This window comes from Fringilla coelebs, assembly GCF_963513975.1.
Source record: "Fringilla coelebs genome assembly, chromosome: 2".
Classification (NCBI taxonomy): Eukaryota; Metazoa; Chordata; class Aves; order Passeriformes; family Fringillidae; genus Fringilla; species Fringilla coelebs.
This window is the reverse complement of record NC_140029.1, coordinates 86,646,725-86,656,603: the sequence shown is the minus strand read 5'-3', so window position 1 is coordinate 86,656,603 and position 9,879 is coordinate 86,646,725.

The window sequence follows — 9,879 nt, the reverse complement described above, 5'->3', positions numbered from 1 at the left end:
CAGCACATCTCTCTGTGGCCTTTTGGATGTTGTTGACCTTTGCTGTCAGATTCTGAAGGTTTTTCCTACATCTCAGCCCCTCTAGCTTCAGACCTGCGTCACAGCCACTCATCTGACATTAAATATTTGCTCAGGCCCGTGGGACAAAGAACAGGAAGGACAGTTCAGAGCTCAAAAAACAAAGGGCAGATAAATACCCAGAAAAAATTACTGATCCCTGTTTTTAAGCTTGTTTTATCTTTTTATGAAGCATATACTTCCCTAATGACTTTCAAAGGGTTTTGATGATGGGGAAAAACAGTGAAATAGCTTCTGTTTTGAAAGATGGTGTTTGAAAACTAGAAAGATGGGGAAAGTCTGCCTGAGCAGTACAATAGTGCAAAGTATTTCCCCTCACTCTTTAAGGGAGGTTGTCCTTTTCTGCACCATTCCTGTGCTATCCAGACACTTCTCACAGCCAAGAGACTGCCCTAAATGGTGACACTTCCCCTTGGTTACTCCAGCTCATCAGGTACACTCTTCCCATACAGAGGGAACATAAGTCAGACAGGCAAAGAAAGCCGGGCTGCGATACAACACCCCTCCATGCAGCTCTAGGTGTCCATTTGCAGGGCCCTTCCATTACTAGAGGAATTTCTGGGAGTGCTGACAGAAGTCAGTCCACCCCCCAGCACTTCCCTGCAGCCCCAGAGGCAGCAGGCAGCTGCCTACCCATCCTCAGCACCGCAGTGGGAGCCAGCAGAGCGGGGCAGCCCTGGGCAGGTTTGGCCCCTGCTGTAGCCTCGGGCACAGCCCACAGCAGGCACAGGAGTGATGGGGTGCCTGTCTCTGGGGCTGAGGCCACCGCTGCTCCTGTGCCCAGCCTGAAAATGCCCTGTCACCTCGCAGCCACAGACAGCCCTTTGCTGCTGCTGCAGCACCAACAGCTCTGGGGAAAGCCCTGCCTGCCCTGTGGTGAGACGCTAGCCAGAGCAGGCTTCTTTTCAGATACAAACACACCAGCACAGATGCAGAGGCAATGTATCTAGGCAGTGGAATTTGATCTCTGTCCCCAAGTCACCTTGTGCTATCTCCTCTCTTGAACGTGTGCATCTCCAAAAGGAAAATCCCAGCTGCAGCAGTGGGTATTAGTGAGTGAAAGGAGACACAGGGATAAGAGTTTCTCTAAGGGCATAGGGACTGTGCAGGGGATGGTAGGGCAAAGGGTTTGGGCAAAAGCACAAGACAAGGGAAAAAAATCACAATTCAAGTGAAGTCTTCTGTAAGACAAGGAATGAGGAAACTTCATTTTCTTCTCTCTGGCCCCAGTTCATCCTGGTCTTTAGCCTTGGAAAGATACATGAGCCAGGACAGTTTTATCTTGACTTCAAGCAACAGTCTGTCTGTACAGGGATTCTGTAGCAATACCTAAAGAAGAAGGAACACGGTGAGCTGTGAAATGGGCTCAAGTCCCAAAACAACAGCCCAAGTTATTGGGCTTGCATCCTAGCTTTGCAGATGTTTTGAAGCAGGATAGCTCCACTTATCATCGCACAAATTATTCCTAGGACTGCAGCAGGGCTATCCCTGGCAATTTGTTGTTGCTGCTCTGCTGCCAGTTGCCACCCTTGCAGTTCTGTTATCAGGAGGGACGGGGTAAATGGTCTCCTCTGTAGTTTTTATAACATTTCATTCTGATCCAGTCAGTTCAGCAGAAGGTAGTAAAAGAGTTTGGAGAGCAGCTCTGCGAAGTAACAGATGGGTTTTGGCAAAAAACAACTGGGCATGCAAGCAAACCAAAATGTGATATGAAACAAGGTATCACACATCTGGGAAGTTCCATTTTCCCAGAAATACCTTCTCCGACTGACTTCAGCCAAGCTCAAATACAGCTGGCCATAAATCAGCAGTTCTGTTTCCTGAAAAGCCTCACTCTAATGAGATGCTTTTATTCTCACTCACTGCACAAGCATGGTCCCTCCTTCCCTGCCACTCTCACTGGCTTCTACCTCACATGCCATGTTGTCCTATAAAACCCTGATGGCCTGTGGCATGCAGCAGGGGTGCCACAGAGCCAGGTTTGAAAGGAAGTATGAACCCAAGTCTCACCCAGGATAGCTAATCTCCTCCTCTCTGTAGAAACCTTTTAGTTCTGTCCAAGCAACTTTCCTCTATGAAAACCAAACTGTCCTGGCCAGCTCAGCTGTCATTCCTACACACAGTGCTGTGTCCCCAGGACAGAAACCATCTCAAAGGGCTGCAGAAACAGATTGTCTCTAAGCACACCTGGGTGGAATTTTCCTTTTGACAGCTGGATCAGAAGGCTGAGGCTTATAAACATACAGACACTGATGCTGGAGCAAGTTCAGTTCACACCTTTTCTTCTGCTGCCCCCACACCTATCTGTTGCTGCCACTGGGGCAGGAGAGTTCCCCAAGGGAAGTCTCTGAGTTTTAAATAAGAAATGAGTGCTGTCATTAGCTGAAGGCACTGCTGAGCAGGTTAGCATGCACAACACACTGAAAATAGTTTGGATATCAAACATAATAGGGTGGGAAACTCCTCATGCCCCCTGGCTATGAAATCATAAATCTCACTGTGCTACAGCCACAGAAACTTTCTGGGATCCTGTCATCCTTACTGTTAGGCAGCAAAGGACTACCTGTGAATCTTTCTAAGACACAACATATTTTGACACCAAAAAAAAAAAAAAAAAGAAAAAAGAAAAAAAAGAGAAAAAATCAGCACACAGGAGAGCATAGAAACAGCTGAAAGTTGGAGATTAAAAATTATTGTTACTTTGGCTCCTCTGAGCATGCAAAGAAGCCTGATGCAATCCGACTGTGATCTAGGAAGCGGAGCTGGAAAGCGGATGGAGCTGCCAGGTTGATAGCATTGCCTGGTTTGATTGGGCAGATTGCCACCGTGCCAGAGAGGCTGTCACTGCAGCATGGCTGCTGGAAAGTTCTCAGCACTGATGTCCTTAATGGTGCCAGCAACATGCATGCTGAGAGCACCTAACCATCCTCAAAATATAAATGGACAACAGTGAAGGAGGAGCATAAAACCATGGGAATTGTCTTTCTCCATGAAAAGATAAATGGTGCCTGCATCCTTACAGGTGATGGCAACTACAGCTGCAGCTGCAAGCAACTGGTGCTTCAAAATCAGCTCTCTCAGAGATTATGTTTGTCCTCAAATGAAGCTCGCTTTGTTTACAGGCCACAGACTCCTGCACATCACACAGAATCAAGGAAATATAACAAGGAGATACAGTGATGAATGAAAAAAATACAGGGAGATGAGAATTTAAAGTGACAGGCCATCTGGAGAAGAAAATGAACAGAAAAAAATGCAGGGGAGAAGCAAAAGCAAATAAGAGAGAGAACAAAAAATAAGTGGAAAATCCTGAGGGGAGATCAGTGATGGCCCAGAGACAGCCACACTTCCATCCTGATAGTGCAACGGGAAGAAAATCCTGGATAATCTACAACACTACAAAGCTTATTCAGTCCATGCACAGGAGGGACAGACCAGAAGATCTTGACTGCCGGTGGAAAAAAATAAATCCTTCTCCTAGTGGGACTGAAGCCCTTAATCTTTGCCAGACTGGATTCTGGCATATTCTGCAGTCCTGCTGTGAAATGTTAGCAGCACCATCCTAAAGGAGGGGAAGTTCAGCCTCCTTTCATTTAGCCTGCTTGATTCTCAAACTAATGAGCCCTCCAGGACCTCAGGCCACATACCCCCCAGGGTTTACACCCTAGAGATTAAATGTCTTCTAAAACTATTCTGGCTGAAGTGCTTATTTGCACAGGAAACTTTTCCCAGTTGGGGCTTTTATTGTATGGGTCGAGTGGAAACTCTAGGCATGAGTCACTTGCCTGCAGCACAGGGAGCAAAAAGATGCACCCATTGAGAATCTGAACGCCCTGCGGCAAAGCCAGGAGCTGGTAATGGTGTCATACCGAAAGGAGCGAGTCTCAGCTGCCAGCAGAACAGAACAGCCAAGACAACACCTGTACAAGATTCCTAGAGTCATATTCAGTCTTTCCTTTTCGAAAAGACAGCTGGAGTCTGGCTTGTCATGCTCCGAAGGATGCTAGTCCCTCCCTCTGTGCAGACGGGCGAAGATGTGCATTTTGCAGCAATTAAGCTGGGCCAGCCTGCATTACTCGATGCCAGTTCATTTACAGAGGCTGCACCTGGGGTTGGCTGCCAGCAACAGGAAATCATGTCCCGAGCACGGGGGCGAGCTGTGAGCCTAGAGAAGGGAAGTCAAGGGCGAGGGCAGAAAGACACAAAAAACATCGTGCTGGGCGAGAAGCTGTGGTTTCGAGCTCTTATTTTGGGTGCAAAACTGTGCAAACACAAATCCCTGGATTTAGGTGCTGTTGTGGCTGATATCACTGCACCACGTCATGGTGGGATTCACCACGCTCCCTGCATGTCGTGTGACATGTCCTCGACAACGATGAGGATGGCGCCGAAGCAGCTCGGGACCGGCGGGGACTCGGGCGGGCGCCGCTCGTGCTCCGCTGGCCGGCGGCGCCGGAGGGGCGGGAGCCGGGATGCGGGATGCAGGATGAGGGATGCGGGATGCAGGATGCAGGATGCAGGATGCAGGATGCAGGATGCAGGATGCAGGATGAGGGATGCGGGATGCGGGATGCAGGATGCAGGATGAGGGATGCGGGAGGCGGGATGCAGGATGTGGGAGCCGGGATGCAGGATGTGGGATGCGGGAGGCGGAATGCAGGAGCCGGGATGCAGGATGAGGGTTGCAGGAGCCGGGATGCAGGATGCAGGATGCAGAATGCGTTGGGATGCGGGATGCAGGACCCTCCCGCCGCTGCGGGCGCGGCTGTCTGCTGCCGCTCGGTGGCCGCCGCACGGTGAAGCACAGCAGGGCCGCGGCGGGGGGATGATCCCCGGCCCTGCTGTTCAGCCTTCCCGCCGCCTGTCCCAGAAAGCGGCCGTGCCGTGCCGTGCCGTGCCGTGCCGTGCCGTGCCGTGCCGTGCCGTGCCGTGCCGTGCCGTGCCGTGCCGTGCCGGAGGAGGCTCAGGTTTCCCAGAAGCGAGCCGTCTGACCTCCTCCAGGGGTCCTTCTCCACCTGTTGCTGCGTCCCAAGAGCGGCTCTCTCACGCCAGGGTCACTACCGCCGAGCCTGGATGGGCTCCCCGCCCGGGTTGGGATACCACAGGGTTACCCCTTTTTCTTCTTTTCGGGTGTGGGATGGAGCTGATTGCATAATGCAGAACCCCCTGAGGAGCTGAGTGCTCGGGTCACCGCGCTTGCTTGGACTGATGGGAAGTGACTCATTCTCGGCCTGAAATGGCGTTCCCTCGGAGGCTTGGAGGGATCAGAGGGTAACGCCAGGATGGCCCCTGTCCCTGGGCAGCAGCACACGGCAGGAGCACACAGTGGAAGTTCCACAGCTCCCTGCAGCTGTGGTTTGGGATACAAACCAGCCAGCTGCCATGCTGCCCTCCCGGCGGGGCATATCTGTCCCAGCAAGGCTCTGTGGGAGACGCTGTCACAGCACATCTGTGACAGACCCAACCAGTGCACATTCCTCTGTGCAGTGCCCAGGGCTGGGGCACGGACAGCTGCAGTGTCACAAGCCGTACACTCCTTCCCTAAACACAGACGGCAGCCTGGGCAGGAAGTGATGCCGTGGCAAATCCTCACTTTGCTAGAACAGGGACCTTCACTTCTGCTCAGCCTGAGAATGCAAGCTGTCAAAGGTTTGTGAAGCACCCAGTGCTTGCCCCAGGCCTGGCAGGATGCTGGGCCACCACACAGCCTTGTGCCTCAGTTTCCTGGCATGTGGGTGGGGGAGACAACAAACAAAGCAATTGCAATGACACACTGCTATGTGCCCTGCTGAGGGTGGGGAGGTAGGCAGTGACCTGTTTCTGGGAAGTAATTAATTAAGACTGTATTTTTCTTTTGTCAGTTATACTGAAGAGTTTATGTGCTATTTTTAGTCCTTCCCCATACCTGATGATTTGACCATTTAGCTCACACCACACCAGGCCAAGGGCAGATCATTTTGCCGCAGAACTACCCAATGTCAGCACATGACATTTTCTTGCAGTTTAGACACCACTCTTTCAGATCACTGCCAGAGTGTTTAACCAGCATTTCAGCTGGCACTTTTCTAGCTTCAAACTGTCCAAACTCCATCGTTATCCATAAGCAAACCACAGAGTTAAGAGCTGGCTTGGAGATGTATCCTAGAATAGCAGTTCCCGATAAGGTAAGGTTCTCTGACATGCAAAGTTGCCTGGTGAACATGGGTATGTGATGGACCCAGCACAGTGGAACAGCAGACATCCCTCAGTTGGACATTTACTGTATTCTAAGTACTCTACACCCCAAAATTGTGGAACTGACCAGCTGGCCAGTTATACTTCTGCTGACAACTCATATAAGGCTAAACTCTCCTCCCCTCCAACATCAGCTGGCAAACAGTGTAGACAGCCTCCTAAGTCAGTAGACTTCAGAGAGCCCAAGGGCAGGACTGGGGAGTGTTTCACCCATCCCTGTTGACCTGCTTTTCCTTGTATCTGAGCTGTGCTTTCTAACTGAGGGCTGGCCCCTACTTGCCACACTGCCCAGCTCAATATCTTGATGTACCCAGTGGCCTCAGGCCAGTAGGTAGAGGTTCCTTTACCTCTCTGAAGTTGACAGCTGACATCTACTGGTCTCAGCAGCTCCACTGTACTTGTAGCAGGGAGCTCCCTGACCCTGTGAAAATCTAGTCTGAGCAGGAAGCAGAGGTGTCTCAGGGGTCATAATAAGCCCGTGCTACAGCATGCCCTGGTCTCACCACTTCACTTCCAAGTAAAAGGTGCACATTTTCAACACACTCCTCATTATGAACAAGCCCAAACCCAGGCCTGCTGAGCCAAAGTCAAATCTTCCACAACAAGTGCAGCTGTCTCCCTGAGGAGAGGATGAGAAAGAGACACAGAACCACATGTGGCAGATCTGAGTCAGGCCACCGAATACTCCACCGGAAAATGCTCAGACACCACAATGATGAAGGCAATCTAGGAACCTGGACCTAATAAAATGGTTTTCTGTTCTCTTTTTCTTTCACCTCCCCTCTACTTATTGTGGCTCAGCTTTGTCTCACTGCGTCTAGCTTTATCTCTTTGTCCTGGAATGCATGTATTGCCACATGTAAATAAAGGGTCAGAGTGTGCCCTCAGGTGCACTGATGCAGGAACAGAACAAATCTCAACCTTCAGTGCTACCCAAGTCCATGTGTGTCTTTGATTGTCATGGGACAAGAATCCCTCCCTGCTCCTGGTTACACAGAGGGAACAGAAATCAGCACCTGTCTCACTGGACTAACCCTCTCCCTTTGGGCTTTGACTTCAGGAGACTGAAACGAGACGTTCATGTGTTTCACCATAAGGGAAGATTTAAGGCTACAAAGAGGATGTTACATAGAGCAGCCTGATTCTGAGAATTTTCTCCTCCTCCTGTTCCTGGTGCCATAGCAGACTGCTGCTAAGCAGGCTGCCAGCAGCCCTTGGCACTTCCATGACTGCATCATTCAGCACCTCTAGGACAGCTCCAGGTGTGCCAAGCATCTCTGTCAAGACACAAGAAGGTCAGTACATGAAGAGGACAATGCTGAATCCCCTGACCAGTCAGTGTACATGTATTCTCTGGGGATCAAATCACAGGAAAAAAATGCCAGCATGTTGGTTCACAGAGCAGGTAGATACTGATCGAAACTGAAATCTTTGGTGGTTTGTGTCAATGTGCTGTCTGGGAACTGCAGTGGCTGAGGAGAGATGAATTGCACCTGACTTGACCATTTCTGCTGGAGAATTCGTGAAGTTTGATGGATGCAGTGAATGAAGAGAGACATCTGAGGCACTATCACATCAGAGTGCTCTGCTGGACCACAACTTGACACCTGCATCTCTGTACCAAAGTCATTAAATAGTCTGCAAGGTTACTTTGCATCTGCAAGTACTTTTGGCACTCTTATTAGGCTGTTTATAATTACAGCAAAACAATATTGTCGTGAGTGGGGTTAAGAGAAGGTGTTCTCAGGCCTGTCTTAACCCCAGAGTTTGCATGAAAGACACAACTGGGGTTAAACAAGGAATTTTTAGCAAAATGTTTTTCTCAACACAGGCAGTCATGGTTCCATCATGACTAAGCTCTGCTGGAGAAGCATTTTTATTTTGTCACAGTAGTCTGGGGGTCTGGAGCTCTTTCACTGTATTATTCTGTGGCTTCTGACCTTGCACCTGGGGAGAGATGCAGTCCATACTACGGTCTCCTTGGTATTTTGTTGCTGCCACCACAAGATGTGCTTTCACAGCCTAATTTGAGCTCCATGGAATTTTAAAAAGATGAAGTACAGGTAATTTTAACCTTTACACCAATAATGATGGCAGTGCTATGTTCCCCTGCCCACTTTCCACCCTTCACTGGATTTAATTCCTAGACGAATGACACCCAGTTAAGAAAGCTCCAGCCTCTCTCACTGTTCGTCTCTTCTTTGTCTCTTTCTCTTTCCATCTCAGCCAAGTCGGCCATCTAAATATTGTCAGACAAAGGCAGGTAAATCTTTTTCTTCCGTCAGGCGGCGCAGACAACATCCACTTGCAGATCCCATTCCACAGCCCTGGGCTTACCGGCTCTGCCATTCAGATGTAGAGCGGGTGCCAGCCAGGGAGCCTCAGGCTCTAACACTTGCTAATCGCTCATGAATGCATGTGCAAGAGCCGGTCTTGGAGAAAAGCAGAGGGTGTATAGGTGGGGGCAAGGGCCAGGCAATGGGGGGATCCCTGTCTCAAGCCCTGACAGATTTGAAAACGGAGCACCATTTTTCCTAATACTAGCATTCGCTGTAATTAGGGACTCGCATCGCAGGTGATCTGCTCCTTTGGGGACTTCCTGGGACTTAAAAAAACACAGCACAGATTTGGCACAGTGAGCTGCCTGAAAAGTATGTGCTAACTTGAAAGAATTTGGTTGTGGGATGTGTTAGAAGCACTTCCAGACTGTGTGCCCACTTATGGCCTGCACGAGTGTGATTACAGCCACCCACTTGGCACATAATCCTCATTAGCTCTGTCCTGATATTAATTTACCATGGGGACATACATAGGATCATCCTCAGGTGAGAGATGTGGGAGAAAGAATACGTGGTGAACTTGAGAGCACGAGATTCAGCCACCACTTCAGTGTCCCGCTTGAACTGAAGGCTCTGGCAGCACTGCATTTTGTAGGAAGCTATCCCTATGAGAATGAGGAAGACAAAGAAGGCTTAGGGGAGGGGGGAAAAAACCCTTCTGCGTAATTTCAAAGTTCATGAGTGGTGTGTGTTTGGAGAACAAAAGACCAAGAGCTTGATGTAGAGCAGCTTTTCGAGGAGAGTGGGGGAGGTGGCTCATGCCATGGTACAGTGCGAAACACGGGATTTGTCATTCCCCCTTAGGGTGGAAAGCATTTGAAGACAGCTCTGTCTGCGCTGTTTGCTTTTAGCGACAGGACTACTGACAGAGCCTATGGGAACAACCACACCAGGGACAGCGGGGAGAGGGGAGGATTCCAGCAGAGAGGATGCTTGGGAGGTTTTTGCCCGATATGCACATCTCCAACCCACGTTCCCCAGGATTTCCCATAACCCTGGCTCCAAGCTGCTTGCAAGACTGCTCCATATTCCAGCTGATGGGCACTGGTAGGGGATGCTTCTTGCGATGAGTGCTCACAGCTACAGCACTCTGGCATCAAGTGCATGGCAGGGATGGGTGAAGGATTGGTAAAGAAAGAGCAGACCTATCAAACCCTAGAAATTCCTGCTCTCACTAGCCTGCTTCCCACCTGCTTTATGACACGCAGCTTTCTTGCCTTTTTAGGGA